Source organism: Macaca thibetana, chromosome 19 (assembly GCF_024542745.1).
Source record: "Macaca thibetana thibetana isolate TM-01 chromosome 19, ASM2454274v1, whole genome shotgun sequence".
NCBI lineage: Eukaryota > Metazoa > Chordata > Mammalia > Primates > Cercopithecidae > Macaca > Macaca thibetana.
This window is the reverse complement of record NC_065596.1, coordinates 42000223-42022384: the sequence shown is the minus strand read 5'-3', so window position 1 is coordinate 42022384 and position 22162 is coordinate 42000223. Positions and strand designations below refer to the sequence as shown.

At 42.6% G+C, this 22162-nt stretch overlaps 2 protein-coding genes across 4 annotated transcripts in view; both read left to right on the top strand.

Annotated features, from left to right (window-relative positions):
* Positions 1 to 22162, top strand: part of ZNF607 (zinc finger protein 607) — a 405121-nt gene that overhangs the window by 301324 nt on the left and 81635 nt on the right. The gene's annotated exons all lie outside the window — the stretch shown is intronic.
* The window catches only part of ZNF573 (zinc finger protein 573), a 53297-nt gene continuing 47528 nt past the window's right edge, over positions 16394 to 22162 (top strand). The window contains exon 1 of one of the 3 annotated variants that reach the window (XM_050768973.1): positions 16394 to 16485. The gene's annotated coding sequence lies outside the window, so the exon portion shown is untranslated. The remainder of the gene's footprint in view (positions 16486 to 22162) is intronic. The other 2 variants (XM_050768970.1, XM_050768972.1) reach the window with 2 other exon arrangements.

The window sequence follows — 22162 nt, the reverse complement described above, 5'->3', positions numbered from 1 at the left end:
GACGGGGTTTCACCGTGTCAGCCAGGATGGTCTCGATCTCCTGACCTCGTGATCCGCCCGTCTCGGCCTCCCAAAGTGCTGGGATTACAGGCTTGAGCCACCGCGCCCGGCCAGAATATGATTTTTTAAAACACTTATTTATCAGTAGGAAAACAAATGAATAAGCAGGCAAAAAGCACAACTAGGAAAAATCATAATTAATAATTGTCAAGTAAAAATCTGTGGAAAACACTCAATTCACTAGCGATTAGAAAAATAAAAACTAAAATATATACCGGGAGAAGTATAGCACCCACTTCAGTTTTGACTGAGCTGTCAGATATTTCAAAACTGAAGAAGTTGGCTATATGCACCAATGCTGAAAATGTTTACAGCCTATGCCTCAGCAATTAGAGACTACTGTTCACATGTACACTAGAAAACAGAAGCAAAGCTCATTACTCTTTATATAATAGTGAAAATTGTAAGCAACTGCATAATTGTCAACTGCAAAAGCAAAAAAGATTTAAATACACTGAAGTATATTTATAGAAAGATTAGGCTGAAAGAGTTTTCATTTTGTAGAAAAATAGCAGCTCTACGTTCAGATAAAAGAAGCTAATTACAGGTCATGATGTGCGCTGTCATGGACTCATGGCTAATCACAGGAAATGTCTGAAAATTCCAACCCTAGAGTCACTCGCTTTGGATCTGGCAACTTTTCCCAAAGATGTTTACAGGTATTAGGAATGCGGGTTCCATGGTAACATTTTAAAATGTTCTTTATGCCACGGCTCATTATTCCTTTGTTTGATTGATAATGAGCTTTTCATTGTTCCAAGACAGAGATTTAATATTCAGTACTTCATAAACTTGTTTAAGCAAAGAAGCCTTAATAAAAGTACCATCAAGTACTAATGGTGTTCCTGGTAGCATAATTTCAAAAATGTTGGGTAAAGGTATATCCTTTCATTTAACATGCATATATAGTTAGCTGGAGGAATAGCAACCTATTGCAATGGCTTATTTTATTACAGAACTCATTATTCTGTCTTGTGTTAGATTTTATTGTAAAACTTAACTTTGTATGGGAAAAAAAGTGTTAACTATAAAACTGAGAATAAATGAATAGGATATTGGATTCCCTATATGCAAGAAATGGACATAGTTGCAGTCATAAAAAAGAACAAGCTCATGTCCTTTGCAGGGGCATGGCTGGAGCTGGAGGTCATTATCTTTAGCAAACTAATGCAGGAACAGAAAACCAAATACCGCATGTTCTCACTTATAAGTGGGGCCTAATTGATGAGAACACATGGATGGATAGAGGGGAACAACGGACACTGGAGCCCATTGGAAGTTGGAGGGTGGGAGGAGGGAGAGGATCAGGCAAAATAACTAATGGGTACTAGGTTTAATACCTGGGTGATGAAATAATCTGTACAACCCCCATGACACAAGTTCACCTGTGTAACCTGCACATGTACCCCTGAGCTTAAAAGTTAAAAAAAAAAATGGACATAGAAATGTAAATTATAATGGATAATCACACTGACATAATGGATGGTGACTTGACAATGTGTAACTTGTGATTTTCTTCAATCATTCTTATTTAAAAGGTATTGATTCTTGATTCTTTCATTGGGTTGAATTCTAATTGTGCAAAAATGCACAAATTTCATTAAAACTAATATTCTTCGACGCTGGCACTTCCTTGAGATTGCCAGAAAATACAGTGGAAGGTATATCTAATGATTATTTTAGAGTGGTCATCTAGCTGGAACTGCTTGAAAGTAGTTATCAACTGTAAGTAGCATCCTGATTTAGAAAATGGTAAAATGTGGGGAAAAAAAGTGTTTTTCAGTATTGAAAAAATCAATTATGTGTGAAACAACCCTTCATAAAATCAAATAAATATTAGAAGTAATAAATCTAGACCACAAGTTGGCACTCTCTTTCTTAAAGGGCCAACAGTAAAGGGCTAAACAGTAACTAATTTAGGCTTTGGGTCATATTTTACAACTACTCATACGTGCTGCTGAAGTGGGAAAGAAATGAGTAAACAAATGAGTATTGCTGTGTCCCAATAAAATTTCATTTACAAAACCAGTGGTTGGTCCATAAGCAATTGATTGCTGACTTCTAATCTTGAAAGCACCAGAGTTAGATCAATAATTTTGTTATTCATCAAGATTTATAATTAAATCAGAATAGTTAAGTCCTGGATATTCTATGTCAGGGGTCCCCAACCCCCACGCCACTGACTGATACTGGAACCCAGTTAGGAACCCAGCTGCACTGAGCAGGAGCCAGTGAAGGAAGCTGAGCTCTGCCTCCCTGTCAGATCAGTAGTAGCATTAGATTCTTATAGGAGCGTGAGCCCTACTGTGAACTGAGCATGCAGGGGTTCTCGGCTGCTCACTCTTTGAGAATCTAATGATAAACGTAACGCGCTTGAATCATCTCACCCCCTCCCCCAGCCCGTGGAAAAACTGTCTGCCACGAAGCTGGTCCCTGGTGCCAAAACGGTTGGGGATCGCTGTTCTAGATTAATTATTTTTAATTTCATAGTTCTTTGGGTAGATCCTTAGTTCAGTTGGTAATGTATATATATTTTCTATAATTAGTTTCTCAAGGGAAACTAATTTTGCTTTTGATTTTTAGGAGGTATTCTTACAGAGATTTGTTATACTCATCTAATCCATGCTTCAATGAGCTGGAAATTTTCATTAGAAATAATTTCCTTCTTTATGTCTTACCTGAGGATGTACCATAGTATAAGTGTTGCTTTTTATTTTTTTTTGAGTCTTGCTATGTCACCCAGGTGAGAGTGCAGTGGGGCGATCTGCCTCCCCTCTCCCAGATTCAAGTGATCCTCCCACCTCAGCTTCCCCAGTAGCCACCACACCTGGCTAATTTTTTTTTTTTTTTTTTTGTATTTTTAGTAGGGATGGGGTTTCACCATATTGGCCAGCGTGGTCTCGAACTCTTGGCCTCAAGTGATCCAACTGTCTCAGGCTCCCAAAGTGCTGAGATTACAGGTGTGAACCACCATGCCCGGCCAAGTGCTGCTTTTAAAATGAAGAGGTTCCTTTCCTTTGATTACAAAAATATATATATTTTAGTTTAAAAAATCTCCAATATCATCTTGTCAATTTTGATAAATTACATTTTTCTAGGAAAATAGTCTCTCTAGATTTCTAAATATAGAGGAACAAACAAGTATTATTTTATAATTAAAATTTTTCTCCATATTTATAGATATGTCCCCTTTCTTATTAATGATGCTGTAGTGTAATCCTTCTTATTTTTTTCTTCCTTCCTCCTCCTCCTCCTCCTTCTTCTTCTTTTTCTTCTTCTTCTTCCTCCTCCTCCTCCTTCTTCTTCTTCTTTTCTTCTTTTCTTTTTTTGAGACAGTCTCCCTCTGTCACCCAGGCTACAGTGCAGTGGCAGGATCTCAGCTCACTGAAACCTCTGCCTAGGGTGCTGAAGCGATTCTTGTGCCTCAGCAACCTGAGTGGCTGGGATTACAGGCGCCCGCCACCACACCCAGCTAATTTTTGTATTTTTAGTAAAGATGGCATTTCACCGTCTTGACTAGGCTAGTCTCGAACTTCTGACCTCAAGTGAGTCCCTCACCTTGGCCTCCCAAAGTGCTGGGATTACAGGCATAGGCCACCATGCCAGGCCCAAGATTTAGTTTACATTCATTCCCAAAGTATTTTACTCTTTTAAAGATTTTATCACCTGGGTGCAGTGGCTCACACCTGTAATCTCAACACTTTGGGAGGCCAAGGTGGGAGGATCAGTTGAGCCCAGGAGTTCAAGACCAGTCTCTGTAATATAGTGAGAACCCCATCTGTACAAAAATTTTTTTTTCATTAGGTGGGCATATTGGTGCATGCCTGTGGTCTCAGCCAGTAGGGAGGCTGAGGTGGGAGGATCGCTTGAGTCCAGGAGCTTGAGGCTGCAGTGGCCATGATTATACCACTGCACTCCAGCCTGGGTGACAGAGCAAGACCCTGTCTAAGAAATATTTTTAATTACAATTGTTTTTAGAAAACAAAATATACACTTAGTGACTTGATACAAATGAATGACTTTTATAATCTACAGAAACCAAAAAATAGTAATAACAAAAACCCACAGCCATTCTTCTTATGTGAGTCTTTGGTGTCTCTGAGTTGTAAGAATTGTGAATTATGATTAATAACAAATATGCATGACAAGGACTCAATAAGGGATAGGCATTAATAATTTGCAATCCACGCTTACTGGAGTAAGGTCTTTAAAGATGTACAAGAAAAAGAAGGAAAAAGAAAAGCCATTGAAAAACTGTGTTGGCGGCCGGGCACAGTGGCTCACGCCTGTAATCCCAGCACTTTGGGAGGCTGAGGTGGGCAGATCATGAGGTCAGGAGATCGAGACCATCCTGGTTAACAAGGTGAAACCTCGTCTCTACTAAAAATGCAAAAATTAGCCAGGCATGCTGGCGGGCGGCCTGAAGTCCCAACTACTCGTGCGGCTTAGGCAGGAGAATGGTGTGAACCTCAGAGGCAGAGCTTGCAGTGAGCCAAGATTGCGCCACTGCACTCCAGCCTGGGCAACAGAGCAAGATTCCATCTCAAAAAAAAAAAAAAAAAAAAGAAAAAAAAGAAAAGAAAAACTGCGTTGGCTATCAAAATGGTAAAGTTTACCTAAGCCATTAATCAGCACACACACACATACACACATGCAATGGATGTGTAAAATGGTCAACACAGTCTTCCATGAATGTATCCTCTTACTAATAGGTATGTGGGATAAGAGATGAGGTTCTATAGATCCTGGAATCAGGGATGGGGAATCTGTGAGGTCCCTGGGGTGACAGAGGAGGGTCTGTAGATTAGTGATGGGTGGTCTTTGGGATAGTGATGAGGTCCATGGAATCAATGATTGTGCGTATGTAGGGTCAGTGATGAGGGAATCTGGTGTGAGTGATGGGATGTGTGTGGGATCGATGAGAGGGTGTGGAATCAATCTGTGAGAGCCAGATTTGTGGGGTCATCTCTCAGGGTGAGGCATCCTGATCTGTGTGTCAGTGGTGGGTCAGGTCCCTGCCACTGGGTGTTCTGGGTCCCGCCAAGTGCACAGATTCCCTTTCCTGGTCCTGGCTGAAGAAGCCCTTCTCAAGGACTCCTCACGTGAAAGGTGGGTTGGTGGTGGTTTTTGGTTTTGCAGTGGGGGTGGGTTGGCTTTTTCTTTTGGGTTTGGTTTTGACTCTTAGAGCCCACAGACACATGCAGCTTGTAGGAAGAAATTTTTGTCCGGGCAGTCGCTAGGTCCTTTGGGCCAAGCCATCTAATGGGAGCGAAGCTGACCATTCCCTCAGCGCGTTTCAGACCTAGACGGTCGCTTTAAGGTGTCCACACGGTGGTGTGCAAGTGGGTTGTGGCTTTGAGTGGCAGGTGGGCAGGAAGAAACAACTAAGACAGACCCAGGAGCGCTCCTCAGGCTGGATCTGTCACAGCTGGAAGAAAAGCCTCCCTAACCCATCAGGCGCCAATGGGAGGTGCCTCGGCTGTGAGAGGCTGGCGGAGGCGGGACCCCCCAGACCCAGAGATTCCCGGCACAGAGCCTGTTACTGCCAGACCCTAGGGCGTTGCCGTGGGAACCAAGGGCCTTTCGGGTCAGATCAGTGCCTTTCTCAGACAATTCTTTCGGTAACGGGAGCTCCTGTCCAGCGCACCCATCTGTGAAGGTCTAGTGTGCCGTCTGCCGCAGAGTCTTCTCTGGTCCGAGAGCCACTTGTTTCTTACATCCCTGCGCTAATCTCGCTGTCGCTCCTACCTACCCCAGGCATTTGCCGCATGCTGGTCCTCTGTTCCTGACAGGCCGGCCGTCCCTCCAGCTTCTGGGAGGACAGTTCAAATTATGGAGGAAGGGGCAGGTGCAGGGCAGCAGTGCCGAGGGGAGTAGAGGGGAGTTGGGGGAGCAGGGCCTCATTTTTGTTTGTAGCTCAGATTCCTAAGCCTGTGACTTTGAGAATCGGTGTCTTCCTTGCAAGATTTCAATCTGAGGCTGCTGGGGAGAGGGCAGGGTTGGAGCCAGATGGAAGCGTGGTGGGGAGAGGGGTGGGTGGGGGGAGAGTGGAGAATGTGTCAGGCGGTGTCTTTATTCCTGGCACCTTACTTTGCCTGCTGGAGTTTCCCAGTCTGTTCCAGGCGCACTCTTTCGACCCTGAAGGTGCCTGAGGGGGAGATGTTGGTCGCCAGTGTGTGCTCCCCTGGACTGGACTGTAATTGGTCCCACAAACTTTTTTTTTGAGGGAGTCTCACTCTGTCACCCAGGCTGGGGTGCGGTGGCGTGATCTCGGCTCACTGCAACCTCCGCCTCCCATGTTCAAGCCATTCTCCCGCCTCAGCCTCCCTAGTAGCTGGGACTACAGGCGTCTGCCACCACGCCCGGCTAATTTTTGTATTTTCAGTAGAGACGTGGTTTCACCATGTTGGTGAGGCTGGTCTTGAACTCCTGACCTCAGGTGATCCACCCACCTTGGTCTCTCAAAGTGCAGGGATGACAGGCAGGAGCCACCACGTCCCACCAATCCCACAAATTTAGGCATTATGATTCATTGCTACTTTTAGACTCACTTGTTTTTTACATTTGTTTTTTTCCCCCTTATTTATTTATTTCGAGACGGAGTGTCACTGTGTCACCCAGGCTGGAGTGCAGTGGCATGATCTTGGCTCACTGAAACCTTTGCCTCCCGGGTTCAAGCGGTTCTCCTGCCTCAGCCTTGTGAGTGGGTGGGATTACAGGTGCATACCATCACACCCAGCTAATTTTTGTATTTTCAGTAGAGACAGAGTTTCACCATGTTGCCAGGCTGGTCTTGAACTTCTGATCTCAAGTGATCTGCCCGCCTTGGCCTCCCAAAATGCTGGGATTACAGGCGTGAGCCACCACGCCCGGCTTTTTTTCTTTTTTTTGACACCGAGTCTCGCTCTGTCCCAGGCTGGAGTGCAGTGGCGTGATCTCGGCTCACTGCCACCTGCGACTCCCTGGTTCAAGCCATTCTCCTGCCTCAGCCTCCCGAGTAGCTGGGACTACAGGCACCCACCACCACGCCCAGGTAATTTTTATATTTTTAGTAGAGACAAGGTTTCACCATGTTGACCAGGATGGTCTTGATCTCTTGACCTCATCATCCCCTGGCCTCAGCTTCCCAAAGTGCTGGGATTGTAGGCATGAGCCACCACCCCGGCCTGGAACAGGCTTCTTAAACGTAACAAAGGGAAAAAATAGTTTTTAAAATTTAGAATCTTGATATGGTAATTATTTATCTTGGTAGTTATCTATAAACATCCCATATATCTGAATGGTTAAAAAAAAAAAATGAGTTAAAAAAAAAATTTTTTTCTTCCCAGGCTGAAGTACAATGGTGCAATCTCAGCTCACTGTAACCTCCGCCTCCTAGGCTCAAGGGATTCTCCTGCCTCAGCCTCCCGAGTAGCTGGGACTACAGGCATGCGCCACCATGCCCAGCTATTTTTTTTTTTTTTTTTTGAGACAGAGTTTTGCTCCTGTTGCCCAGGCTGGAGAGCAATGGCACGATCTCGGCTCATCGCAACCTCTGCCTCCTGGGTTCAAGCTATTCTCCTGCCTCTGCCCCCCAACTAGCTAGGATTACAGGCATGTGCCACCACGCCTGGATAATTTTGTATTTTTAGTAGAGATGGGGTTGCTCCATGTTGGTCAGGCTGGTCTCAAACTCGCAACCTCAGGCGATCTGCCTGCCTCGGCCTCCCAAAGTGCTGGGATTACAGGCGTGAGCCACCTTGCCTGGCAGCCTAATTTTTGTATGTTTAGTAGGCACAGGGTTTTTCCATGTTGCCCAGGTTGGTCTCGAACTCCTGACCTCAAGTGATCCTCCTGCTTCAGCCTCCCAAAGTGCTGGGATTACAGGCATGAGCCACTGCATGCAGCTAAAAGAACCAAAAACTTTAGATAAGTGAATTTGGAGGAGAGATTTATAACAGATAAAATGGACAAGCAGGTAATAATTATAATTTACTGTCTCTCTGGCTTAATAAAATTATTAGTCAATACCCTAAGAAGAAAGGAACAAAATCTAAACTTCTCCATTCACAAATACAAATAGTCAACAAACGAAGTCAAAACCTAAGAACTTGTCAACCGCTTATTTCTTCTCTGAAATTGGCTTCTGAATATGTTGAACATGCATTGACATGGGATTAGGAAATTTTAAAAATATTTTTTAAAGTTTCGCTTTTTGGAATTTAAAATTAATCCAAATTATTTAATATTCAACATTTGCAATTTACCAATCAATATTCTATCATTTGATTTTTCACTCTTCAAATAATTCCTTGCTCAAGAGTTTAAAACATTTTTAAAATTAATAGATTCTGCACGCTGGGCAACATAGGGAGACCCTGTCTCTACAAAAAAATTTGAAACATTATTTTAAAAATATATAGAAAATATATATTTCTTTAAATACGTATTTTTAAGTATATAAAATATATTCTAAATTCTTATTTTTTTTTTTTGCTGGATAGTATGGTAAGCATATGTTTAGCCTGGCAGGAACTTGCAAAACTGCCTTCCACAGTGGCTGTACCATTTTGCATTCCCAGCAGCAATAGATCAGAGTTCCTGTCTCTCCATATCTTCACCAGCATTTGGTGTTGTTGGCATTTGGATTCAAGCCAGTCTAATAGATGTGTAATGGTATCTCATCGTTGATTTAATCTGAATTCCCTAGTGACATATGGTGTTGAACATCTTTTCAGATGCCTACGAAATGTGCCGGGCATGGTGGCACATACCTGTGGTCCCAGCTACTCAGGAGGCTGAGGTGGGAGGATTGCTTGAGCCCTGGAGGTTGGGGCTGCAGTGAGCTGTGATTGCACCACTGCACTCCAGCCTGAGTGACAGCACGAGACCCTGTCTCCAAAATATAAATAAATAATTGAGTTAATTTTTAGAACAGTTGTAGGTGTACAGAAAAACAGAGCAGAGGGCATATTGAGCTCTACTATCCCCCCTCACACCACAGTACACACACTTCCTCTATTATCATCTTGTTAGTGTGGTACATTTGTTATGCTTGATGAGTCAATATGGATATTATTAAGTTCATGGCTTATATTAAGCTTCACTCCGTGTGTTGTACCATTTATGGGCTTTGACAAATGCATAAGAACATATATCCACCATTATAGGGTCACAGAGAAAAGTTTCATTGCCCTAAAAATCCTCTGTGTTCCACCTATTCATCCTTCCCTCTGCTCAAGCCTCTGACAACCTCTGAACTTTTATAATACCATCTGCCTAGTTTTGCCTTTTCTAGTATTGCATATAATTGGAACTATACACTATGTGGCCTTTTTGCATTAGCTTCTTTCATTTAGAAATACATGTTTAAGATTCCTCCATGTCTTTTCATGCCTTGGTAGTTCATTTCTTTTTATTCCTGAAAAATATTCCATTGTATGAATATTTCAGAGTTTATCCATTTCCCTATTGTAGGATATCTTGGTTACTTCCAATCTTTGTTGGTTATGTATAAGCTGCTATAAACATTCATGTGGAGGATTTGAGTGGATATAAGTTCTCAACTCATTTGGGTATATACCAAAGAATGCAATCGTCAGATCATATGGTAAGCATATGTTTAGTTTTGCAGGAATTTGCAAAACTGCCTTCCACAGTGGCTGTACCATTTTGCATTCCCAGCAGCAATCAATGAGAGTTCCTGTTGCTCCATATCCTCACCAGCATTTGGTGGTGTCAGTGTTTGGATTTGAGCCAGTCTAATAGATGTGTAGTGGTGTCTCATCGTTGTTTTAATTTGAATTCCCTAGTGACATACTGAATGTGAATTTTTGAATTTTGAATTCCCTAGTGACACAGTGAATTCCCTAGTTAAGCATCTTTTCAGATGCTTATTTTTGCTACCTATATAGCAAAGGGCAGATACAGACAATGCACTGCAGGGAAAGAGCTTGCTATGATGATAGGAAGCTGCAGGCAGAGATGATCTCAGGGTTAACTGGGCATCAACTGTGCCTTCTCCTGTCACATAAAATGTGGTCTACCTGAGTTTTGACTGGAAACACAGAATAATATACCTGGTTGTCCATAAATATTTCTGACTGAGGCTTGAGGTTTATGTATGGTTTGGGTTGGGGTATAACAGGTAACGACTGTCAAGTATGTTGAGAGTCTACATTGAATGGATGGTGTCACTGGCTGCCCATGTCTTTCTCATTATGGACTTTCACTTTTCATTTGCCACATGAAAGGCCACTGAGATAGGCTACATGTGATTTTTCTCTTGAGGATCTCTATTACTGAGAAATTTCTGTATTCTGGGCTACACTAGGTTCATAATCTGACTATATCTATCATGTGTGTGTTTGTTCCTTCCCTAAAATGCCCAGTTCAGCTGCAGTTCTAGAGGTAAATACCACTATGTTTCCATTTTAGAGAGTTGAAGATCTGAGGTCTGGAGAGGTTAGTGTGTAGAAAGTTATGTTGAATAAGTGGCAAGGCCATGTGGCCAGGTCAGATAAGTTGCCTTCAGATTTTACTCTTGAACTTCTACTGGATAATGTCTTTTCATTATAGAAAAGAGGAGAGTGAACTTAGGTGTTTTGTTCAAAATCATCGACTGTAGGAGTTCTTTTAAGATATGATGAAAAGCAATAGTTGTCTCATTTTACATTACCTGTAATTACTGCTCACCAGAAATTGATTATCGATGCAGCAACCTTTTACATTCCTCTCTGCTTTATTATGCATTGGCAGGCTTCACAGGAACTAAGAGGTCCAAGATTCAGAAATATCTTTAACTTGCAATGCTTGGTCACAGGTATCCATCTGAAAAACATTTTGCTCATTAGCCATAGGGGCACATATGGCAAACTACAGCCAGAGACACAAAATGTGGAAAGAAAAAAGGGCTATCAGAAGTCCTGTGTCTCCTTAAATTTTGTATTTCTATTCATATGCATCTACAATCATAAGGAAGTTGAGCAAATGGGAAATGCAAAGTCCTAATCAAAGCATACCCACATTTGAGTTATCTGCATTATTGCACATTTAAATTTATAATGCATACATACGATTCAATTCAATAGGTATAAAAATGTTAAGTAACATTTTCTCTCATGCATCCCCGTCATTCAGTAGCTCACTTTAGAGTCAACATTTTAATTCTGTTGGGCATCCTTTCATAATTTTGTTTTCTTTTTTTTTTTTTTTTTGAGACAGAGTCTTGCCCTATTGCCCAGGCTGGGGTGCAATGGCACGATCTCGGCTCACGAGGCACGACCACCGCCTCCTGGGTTCAAGCAATTCTCCTGCCTCGGTCTTCTGAATAGCTGGGGTTACAGGTGTGAGCCACCATGCCTGGCTAATGTTTTGTATCTTTTTGTAAAGATGTTTTGTATCTTTAGTAAAGATGAGGTTTCACCATGTTGGCCAGGCTGGTCTCAAACACCTGACCTTGTGATCTGCCCGCCTCGGCCTCTCAAAGTGCTGAGATTATAGGCATGAGTCACCACACCTGGCCTCCTTTTCTTTTTTGATAAGGTCTCACTATGTTGCCCAGGCTGTTCTTGAACTCCTGGGCTCAAGCAATCCTCATCCCTCAGCCTCCCAAAGTGCTGGGATTACAGGCATGAGCCACCACATCTGGTCAAAATTTTTTCTTTTTTTAAGTATTTTATTGTGTATATTTAAGATACACAACATTATGTTATAGGATACATATACATAGTATAAAGTGAAACTAATTAACATCTCTATCATCTCACAGATACCCACATTTTTTGCGTGTGGCAAGGGAAGCTAAAATCTACTCATTTAGCATGAATCATGGCCTTATTATGTATTTTTATATGCCTAAAGTATAGTCTGATTTTGCCTGGTTTTCCTCTTACATAATTGGAGTAATAGTCTGTATCCTGCTGTATCTGGCTTCTATTACTCAATATTAAGTATTTAATATTCACATCTAGCATCGGTTCTGCATTCTATTAAAACAGTACACCAGCTAGGTGTGGTGGCTCATGCCTGTAATCCCAGCACTTTGGGAGGCTGAGGTGGGCGGATCATGAGGTCAGGAGATCGAGACCATCCTGGCTAAAGTGGTGAAACACCGTCTCTACTAAAAATACAAAAAATTAGCTGGACCTGTAGTCCCAGCTACTTGGGAGGCTGAGGCAGGAGAATCGCTTGAACCCAGGAGGCGGAGGCTGCAGCAAGCCAAGATTGCACCACTGCACTCCAGCCTGGGCAACAGAGTGAGACTCCGTCTCAAAGCAAACAAAGAAACAAAAAACCAAAAATTAGTCAGGAGTGATGGTGCACACCTTTAATCCCAGCTACTCGGGAGGCTGAGGCAGGAGAATCACTTGAACCTGGGAGGTGGAGGTTGCAGTGAGCTGAGATCGCGCCACTGCACTCCAGCCTGGGCAACAGAGTGAGACTCAGTCTCAAAAAACAAACAAACAAACAAACAAAAAAAGAGTACACCAGTTTGTATCCCTTCATGGTTGGTGGACATGTGGGTTGTGTTCATTTTTTAAGTTATAAATGATGCTGTTGTATTTTTGTATTTCTATTTGGTTACCATTAGTGTGTATTTATGTATGGTATAAAGCAAGAGGTAAAACCATAGGTTACAGGGTAAACGTATCTTCAGCTTTACTAGGTATTATTGGTTTCATCCCAAAGTTAACACACCAACTGACAGTCTTACAATGTCTCATAATTCCCAAATCTTTGCATTCTTGCTGACACTTAATTTTGTCAAAATTTTACTTTGAGTTTTCTGGTGGGTATGTGTCAATGATTGTGATATTAATTTACTGGGCCTTTTCTTCTCTGTAACAGGCCCTGTCAAGATATATGTGTGGTATGGCAGGGGGAGGAGCCCCTAGAGGTAGCAGGGGCTCTGGAATCCTTCATCATCCTATGTGAAAAAGTTTGTGGCAGTGATTTTTTTTTTTTGAGACAGAGTTTCACTCTTGTTGCCCGGGCTGGAGTGCAATGGCACCATCTCAGCTCACTGCAACCTCCGCCTCCCAGGTTCAAGCGATTCTCCTGCCTCAGCCTCCGAAGTAGCTGGGATTACAGGTGTGTGCCACCACACCCAGCTAATTTTTTGTATTTAGTAGAGATGGGGTTTCACCATGTTCGTCAGGCTGGTCTTAAACTCCTGACCTCAGGTCATCCACCTGCCCCAGCCTCCCAAAGTGCTGGGATTACAGGTGTGTGCCACGGTGCCGATATTTCCTGTGTACAGTGGTGTAGCCACGGTGCAAAGCCACTTCCTAATGATTCTGTGATCTAAATATTGTATCTTCTTGCTTCCCTTTGAGATGTGTTCATTCCTCCATACAATTAAACAATCTCAATTACTCTTGAGGGAGCATAAAATCCTCACTGTCTAATCACGGGTCCTTCCAAATTATTTGTTGGCTTGTGTTTAAAATATGAAAAAGATAATGTAGATTTTGTTTTCTTCTTACTGCTTAACCTGAACAAAATGTCATAGATACCTCCTGACCTGTTGCTAAACCAAGGAGAGTCACTTGAATAATGAACAAGACTGGAGGGAAACCACATTGATAATTTATCATTACACTATCATCACATACATGGAACTCATCAATGATGCTTATGAAAAAATTGAGTCATTTGTGGAAAAGTGTAAAGAGAATATAGGTGATGTCTCAACTGAAGACAAAAAGCTACAGTAAATAATTACAAAAAGAGTCTTAAGATGTGAACACAAATTCAGAGATTCAGGAGCACAAAGGGCTAAGTTAAGGGCAAAAAAGAGTTATCAATATTTTCTTAATTATGGAGAGCAGGATGAATTTTTAAAAGGGCAAGTAATTGTGAGTCTGATATATCTGATGATAATTTGTATTTCTAATGTTGTAAATGGTTGTGAATTTATAGTCACCATTCCCATTTCCTTTAGACTAGTGACCAAGAGTTTGATAACAGAAACACACTGGATCAGTATTGTTATCTATGTCTGTTCATCATACTGTGTGTTAAGTCGATCCATTTTTGTCTTGTATTTGTTTTCATTTCATTTTATTTTAGTTTCTTTGGGACAGGGTCTCACTCTGTCGCCCAGGCTGGAAGTGCAGTGGCAGGATCACAGCTCACTGCAGCCTCCACTTCCCTGGGCTCAGGTGATCCTCCTGCCTCAGCCTCCCAAGTAGTGGGGACTACAGGCATATGCTACCCCGCCTGGCTAATTTTTGTATTTTGTAGAGACAGCGTTTTGATGTGTTGCTCAGGCTGGTCTCAAACTCCTGGACTCAAGCGATCTGCCTGTCTTGGCCTCCCAAAGTACTGGGATGACAGGCATGCAACACAGCCCCTGGCCTGTTTTAATTTTATTAATTGGCTGATTCATTCAGACACATAATTATCAAGTTAAATCTCACTATTTCCTTAGCATTTCACGTCAATTTAGCTTAGAAAATCTATTCCTAACTCAATATTTTAAAACATATACTATTAGCCAGGTGCGGTGGCACATGCCTGTAATCCCAGCTACTTGGGAGGCTGAGGCAGGAGAAGCACTCAAACCCGGGAGACAGAGGTTGCAGTGAGCAGAGATCGCACGACTGCACTCCAGCCTGGTCAACAGAGCGAGACTCCATCTCAAAAAAAAGCCAAAAACGTTTTCTCCAGATCATTTTTACATTTAATTATTCAGTCTGTTTTGACTATGCCTTAAAGAATTAAGTAAATATAACTTCACTTCTACCCACTAATTAGTCAATGTACCTAACACAATTTATTGAAAAAACCAGTCCATTCCCAACAGCATCAAAAGTAAGTACATTTCCCAATGTATATTAATACAGCCATTATGGAAAATAATATGGCGATTCATCAGAAACTAAAAATAGAATTACTCTATGTTCCAGCAATCCCACCTGTGGGTGTATAGCTAAAGGAATTGAAATCAGCATGCTGAAGAGAGAACTGCACTACCATATTCACTGCAGCATTATTCTGCATTGGATATGGAAGCAACCTAGGTGTCCAGCATGTTATAAATGGATGAAGAGAATGTTACATATTATATATATAATGTCATATACATATATATGTATATATAAAGGAATACTATTCACTTTTTAAAAAGAGGAAAATTGGCCGGGCACAGTGGCTCACACCTGTAAACACAGCACTTTGAGAGGCCAAGGTGAGTGGATCACCTGAGGTCAGGAGTTCGAGACCAGCCAGATCAACATGGTGAAACCCTGTCTCTACTGAAAATACAAAAATTAGCCGATGTAGGGGCGCATGCCTATAATCCCAGATACTTGGGAGGCTGAGACACAAGAATTGCTTGGACTGGGCAGGCAGAGGTTGCAGTGAGCTGAGACTGTGCCACTGCATTCCAGCCCGGGCAACAAGAGTGAAACTCCGTCTCAAGATGGAGTTTTTAAAAAACAAATAAAAGATAGATTTTTAGAAAATAAATAAAAAATAAAAATAAAACGAGGAAAATTCTGTCATCTGTGACAACATGGATAAACCAAGAGGACATTATGCTAAGTGAGAGAAGCCAGGAACAGAAAGACAAATACAAATATCACATAAGTGGTATTTGTGGAATCTAAAAAAGTCTAACTCTTAAGAGGCAGAGAATAGTGTTTACCAGAGACTGAAAAATGGGGGAAAGGGAGATATTAATTAAAGGAGTACAAAATTTCAGTTAGTTAGCAGGAACAAACTTTAGTAATCTATTGCACAGAATAGCAACTACATAAATAATGTGTTGTATGTTTCAAAATTGCTCAAAGAGTAGATTTTAAATGTTTTCACCACAAAAAAGTGAGGTGACAGATTTAATTAGCTTGACTTAATCATTTCACATTGTAAACATAGATCAAAACAGCATATTGTACTCTATCAGTATATAAAACATACAATTAATATTTGTCCATTCTTTAAAAGTTACTTTTCTCATACCTTATAACAAGGCTGGACCTCCTCAGGGGACACAGAGCAGAGTCCCCGCCCTCGGGAGCTCATACCCGATCCCCCACGCTCGCCCTCGCGGCCACACCTTGAACCCCCTCCCCGACCGGCTCTACACTCAACCAGCCCGAGGCTTCCGGCAGCTCCGAGTTCGGATTCCCCTTCTCAGCCTTCTGTGGTCACTGAAACCCTCAGGACTCCGAGGACAAGTCGAACATGGCTTCGCCTCAGCTATCTTCGCCAGCGCAGTAAGTCTCTGTGTCTGCGCACTCCGGGTAGAGGGAAGATTAAACCCTCCGGGAGCCAGCGTCCGGCGGTGCCTGCAATCTAACCGGGATTTGGGGTTCCGAGACACTTTTCCCACAAGCCACCGCCGTCATGGATCTTTAGGCTTAAACTACATTTCCCAGAGGGCAACGGGAACACCCAATCTATGGCTTCCCTTCCGTTTTCGCGTGGTTCTTTTGCAAGGTGAGTTGAACTCATTTCAGGATGGGCACAGGGTACTCGCAGGCAGAGCTCTGGGCAATCAAGTTACACTGGAGCCCAACCTAAACCGGCCGGGGTGGTGGAGGAAGCGCTTAAACCGTGGAAGCCTGTAGTTGGATGACCAGTTGTTATCGGAATCTCAGGCCCGTGGGTGCATGAACAGCAGAGGAGGGTATTTGAGTGCGCACGTGAGAGAATGTTGCATATGTCAGATGGAGAATGTTTGAGAGTGTGTGTGAGAGAAACTGTGCGTGTGAGAGTCTGTGATGTGCCTCCTTGACTGTGGGTGCGGTTGTGAGGCTGTGACAGGTGAGTGAGTGGCTGTGCTTGCGTGACGGGGATGTGAGGTGCTTGTCCTTTTCATGTACGTTGATTGCGGTGGCACTGCGGTGTCACTTTGAGTCGTGGCTGTAGGTTCCTGGATGCGTCTTCTCCCCTCTCTCCTCACAGCTGCTTGCGGCTGACACACACACAAAAAATGTCTGCAAGAGGGAAATTGGATACTGAACTCTAAATGAAGTTTTCCAGCAAGAAGGCATTGACTTGCTGTGAGATTGGAAACGCCTGGGAGGTTATTTCTTTGTGAACTCTGAGAGCGAGCTACTTGTCTCAGAACCTCGTCTTTCCCAGAGCTCTGACCCCAGGAACCTGCTGTGAACTCATACCCAGATTCCAGCCTCCCTCCTACCTCCATGTGTTAAAGTGTGTGAACAGGGAAGGTGTGGAGGGTATTGTGTTACGAGGCATTCCGTGCTTCAAGGAAGGACCTGGTAACTCATGATTCTTTTCCCCCTCCTTGGTCCTGCTATTACTCAAAAGGACTCTGATGAGGAGGAAAAAAATTCTTTCACGTCTAAAAATCAATGTTTAGGCTAGTTGGCTTTTTTCTTTCCTAAGATTACTGGTTTTAGGGCATGCTTCCCTTTGTCTGAAATGTGTCTGAATGTCCTAATACCAATCTGCTTTTTTCCCAGTAGATTTTGGGAGCCATTGAGCTGAATCTCATTAACGTTCTTATATTCTGCCGAGTGTGGTGGCTCATGCCTGTAATCGCAGCATTTTGGGAGGCCAAGGCGGGCGGATCACTTGAGGTCAGGAATTCGAGACCAGGCTGGCCAACATGATGAAACCCCATCACTACTAAAAATACAAAAATTAGTCTGGCATGATGGTGCACGGTTGTAATCCCAGCTACTCGGGAGGCTGAGGAAGGAGAGCCCAGGAGGCGGAGGTTGCAGTGAGCCGACATCTTGCCACTGCACTCCAGCCTGGGCTACAGAGCAAGACTCTCAAAAAAAAAAAAAAAAAATCTCATATTCATTTGGCATATCATTCAGATTCTTCCATGTATTCTCATATGGTAAAGAGAACCTAAAAATTCAGTTTAGCATCAAGGACAGCAATCTTCCTCTCTTTACGATTATTGTTGCTGTTACTGATGTAGTTTGAGACAAAGGGGTAACTTATTCTTTTAAGGTTGTAAGAGTATAATGCTTTTCATTTAGCATATTTATATTGTTGAGGCCTAACTTTCTAACATGCGGTTTCACTGTCAGCCAAGATTTTCTCATTGATAGTCTGAGTAAGAAAAGGAAATGATTAAGAAAATAGAATGGAGCTGGGTGTGGTGGCCACTCCTGTAATCCCAGCACTTTGGGAGGCAGAGGAGGGCAGATCACTTGAGGTCAAGAGTTGGAAACCAGCCTGACCAACATGGTAAACCCCGTCTCTACTAAAAATACAAAAATTAGCCAGGCATGGTGGAGGTGCATGCCTGTAATCCCAGCTACTCAGCAGGCTGAGGCAGGAGAATCACTTGAACCTGGGAGGTGGAGGTTGCAGTGAGCCGAGACTGAACCACTGCACTCCTCGTTCTGGTGACAGAGTGAGACTCCATCTCAATTGAAAAGAAAGAAAAAAAGAAAAGAAACGAAATAGAATGGGAGCTGGGTGCCATGGCTCATACCTGGAATCCCAGCATTTTGGGAGGCTACAGTAGGAGTATCACTTGATTCAGGAATTTGAGACCAGCCTAGGCAACTAAGTAAAACCCTGTCTCTACAAAAACATCAAAAAATTAGCTGGGAGTGATGGTGCACACCTGTAGTCCCAACCACGTGGCAGGCTGAGGCAAGAGGATCCCGTGATCACGCCCAGGAGATTGAGACTGTAGTGAGCTGTGATTGTACCACTGCACTGTAGCCTGGGTGACAGAGCAAGACTCTGTCTCAACCAAGAAAGAAAGAAAGAGAGAAAGAGAGAGAGAGAGAGAGAGAAAGAAAGAAGGAAAGAAAGAAAGGAAAGAAAGAAGGAAGAAGAGAAAGAGAGGGGAAAGAAAGAAAGAAAAGAAAAAGAAAAGAGAAAGGGAGAGAAGGAGAGAGAGAAAGAAAAAAGAAAGAGAAAGAAAGGAGAAACAAAGAAGAAGAAAGGAAGGGAGAGAAAGAAAGGGGAAGAAAGAGGAAGAAAGAAAGAAAAGGAAGGAAGGAAGGAAGAAAATAAATCGAATAGGAATGCTGGGCAGTGTTAATGTCCTGCTTCTGGTTTGTGACTATTTTAATATGAGTCTAATCTGCATATATATCTCTTTGTTTTTTATAGCAACAGGTTCTCTGTTGCACAGGCTGGAGTGAGGTGGCACATCATGGCTCACACATTTTTCTTTGACTATACCAGTTGCATAAGATCAAGCATAGAGTAAAAAAGAGTTAGATTTACCTAAGGTTGTGATACAATGAGCCCTTTGTTTCTGTGGGTTCCACATCTATGGATTCAACCAACCACAGACTGAAAGTGTAATTAGGCTTACCTATGATGGTTGTGTCTGTTCTGAACATGTACAGACTTTTTTCCTTGTCATTATTCCCTAAACAACACAGGATAACAACTACTTATATACCATTTATATTTTTTAAGGTATTATAGGTAGTCTAGAGATTATTTAAAGTACAGACACTCCTCAACTTCTGCTGGGGTTGCATCCAGATAAACTCCTAACTCCATTGGAAATCCAGGAACATACTGCATGAGTATAACTTTAACACTGTCCTAAAGTCTAAAAATTGTAAGTTAAACCATTGTAAGTCTGGGACCATCTGTATACAGGAAGATGCATGTAGGTTATATGCAAATACTATACTTTTTTTTTTTTGAAACGGAGTCTCGCTCTCGCTGTGTCACTCAGGCTGGAGTGCAGTGGCGCAGTCTTGGCTCACTGCAACCTCTGCCTCCCAGGTTCAAGCAATTCTGCCTCAGCCTCCTGAGTAGCTGGGATTACAGATGCGCGCCACCACACCCAGCTAATTTTTGTGTTTTCAGTAGAGACAGGGTTTCACCATGTTGGTCAGGCTGGTCTCAAACTCCTGACCTCAAGTGATCAGCCTGCCTCGGCCTCCCAAAGTGCTGGGATTACAGTCATGAGCCACCACACCCGGTGAATACTATACCATTTTATATAAGGGACTTTTGTATCCATGGATTTTTGGTATCCATGGGAGTCCTGGAACCAGTCCCCCTCAGATACTGAGAGACAACTGTATTTCAGCAAAAATGAAGCAGAGAAGTTCATGGAGGTGAGGATGTAAGCAAAAGAGTGGTTATAATGTGGGATTATGCTGTATGTATTAGGCGTATGTTGGTGATATTGTGGGTTTGGTTCCAGACCACAGAGGTAAAGGCAAGTATCAAAATAAAACTTTGGGAGGCTGAAGCGGGCGGATCACGAGGTCAAGAGATCGATAACATCCTGGCCAACATGGTGAAACCCCGTGTCTACTAAAAATACAAAAATTAGCTGGACATGGTGGCGGGCGCCTGTAGTCCCAGCTACTTGGGAGGCTGAGGCAGGAGAATAGCTTGAACCTGGGTGGTGGAGGTTGCAGTGAGCTGAGATCATGCCACTGCACTCCAGCCTGGTGACAAAGCGAGACTCGTCTCAAAAAAAACATAAAAAATAAAAAAAAAAAATAAGATGAGCCTGTTTGGTCTTGCAGTGCATATAAAAGTTATGTTTAAAGTAGTCAATTAAGTGGGCAACGACATTATATCTAAAAAATCTACATACCTACGTTGGGAGGCCGAGGCAGACAGATCACCTGAGGCTAGGAGTTCAAGACCATCCTGGCTAACATGGTGAAACCCCGTCTCTACTAAAAATACAAAAATTACCCAGGCATGGTGGTACATGCCTATAATCCCAACTACTCGGGAGGCTGAGACTGAGCCATGAAAATTGCTTGAACCTGGGAGGTGGAGGCTCCGGTGAGCTGAGATCGCACCACTGTACTCCAGCCTGGGCAACAGAGTGAGAGCTTGTCTCAAAAAAAAAAAAAAAAAAAAAGTGCAACAATGAAGTTTCCTGCATGGATTGACTCTTCCTTTCACAAAATATTTTTCTGTAGCATGCAATGTTGTTTGGTAGCATTTTACCCACAGTAGAACATCTTTCAAAGTTGGAGGCAATCTTCTCAAACCCTGTCACTGCTTTATCAACTAAGTTAATGTAATATCCAAAATCTTTTGTTGTCATTTCAACAATGTTCAAAGAATCTCCACCGTGAGTAGATTACCATCTCCAGAAACCACTTTTCTTTGCTCAACTATAAGAAGCAACTCCTCATCAGTTCACATATGCTCACCCTCAGGCTCCACTTCTAATTCTCTTGCTATTTCCACCCCATCTGGAGTTCCTTCCTCTGTTGAAGTTTTGAAGCCCTCAAAGTCTTCAAAAAAAAAAGTGAGGGTTGGAATCAACTTCTTCTAAACTCCTGTTAATGTTGACATTTTGACCTCCTCCCATGAATCGCAAATAGTCTTAATGGCATGTAGAGTGGTGAGTTCTTTCCACAAGGTTTTCTATGTACTTTGCCTACATCCATCAGAGGAATCATGATGTATGGCAGCTATAGCCTTATGAAGTGGATTTCTTAAATAATAGACTGAAAATCAAACTTACTGCTTGATCCATGGGCTGCAGAATGGTGGTTGTATTAATAGGCATGAAAAGAACATCAGTGTCCTTGTATATCTCCATCACAGCTCTTGGATGACTTGTGCATTGTCAATGACCAATAATACTAAAAAAGGTATCTTTTTTTCTGAGTAGTAGTAGTGACATGGAAGAAGATGCCATCTGGGACTTTTCATAGCTAGAGAGGAGAAGTCATGGCCATTAAAGAAGGCTGTTTTATCTACATTGAAAAATCTGTTTAGTGTAGCTACCTTTGTCAGTTATGTTAGCTAGATCTTCTGGATGACTTAGAACAGCTGCTACATCAGCTCTTGTTGCTTCACCTTGCACTTTTTTTTTTTTTTTTTTGAGACAGAGTCTCGCTCTGTTGCCCAGGCTGCTGGAGTACAATGACGCGATCTGGGCTCACTGCAACCTTCGCCTCCTGGGTTTAAGCAATTCTCCTGCTTCAGCCTCCCGAGTAGTTGGGATTGCACGTACCTGCCACCACACCAGACTAATTTTTGTATTTTTAGTAGAGATGGGGTTTCACCATGTTGGCCAGACTGGACCTTGGACTTTTATGTTATGGAGATGCCGTCTTTCCTTAAACCTCATGAACCATCCTCCACTAGTCTCAAACTTCTCTTCCACAGTGTCCTCACCTCTCTCAGACTTCACAGAATTGAAGAGAGCTTAGGGCCTTTCTCTGGA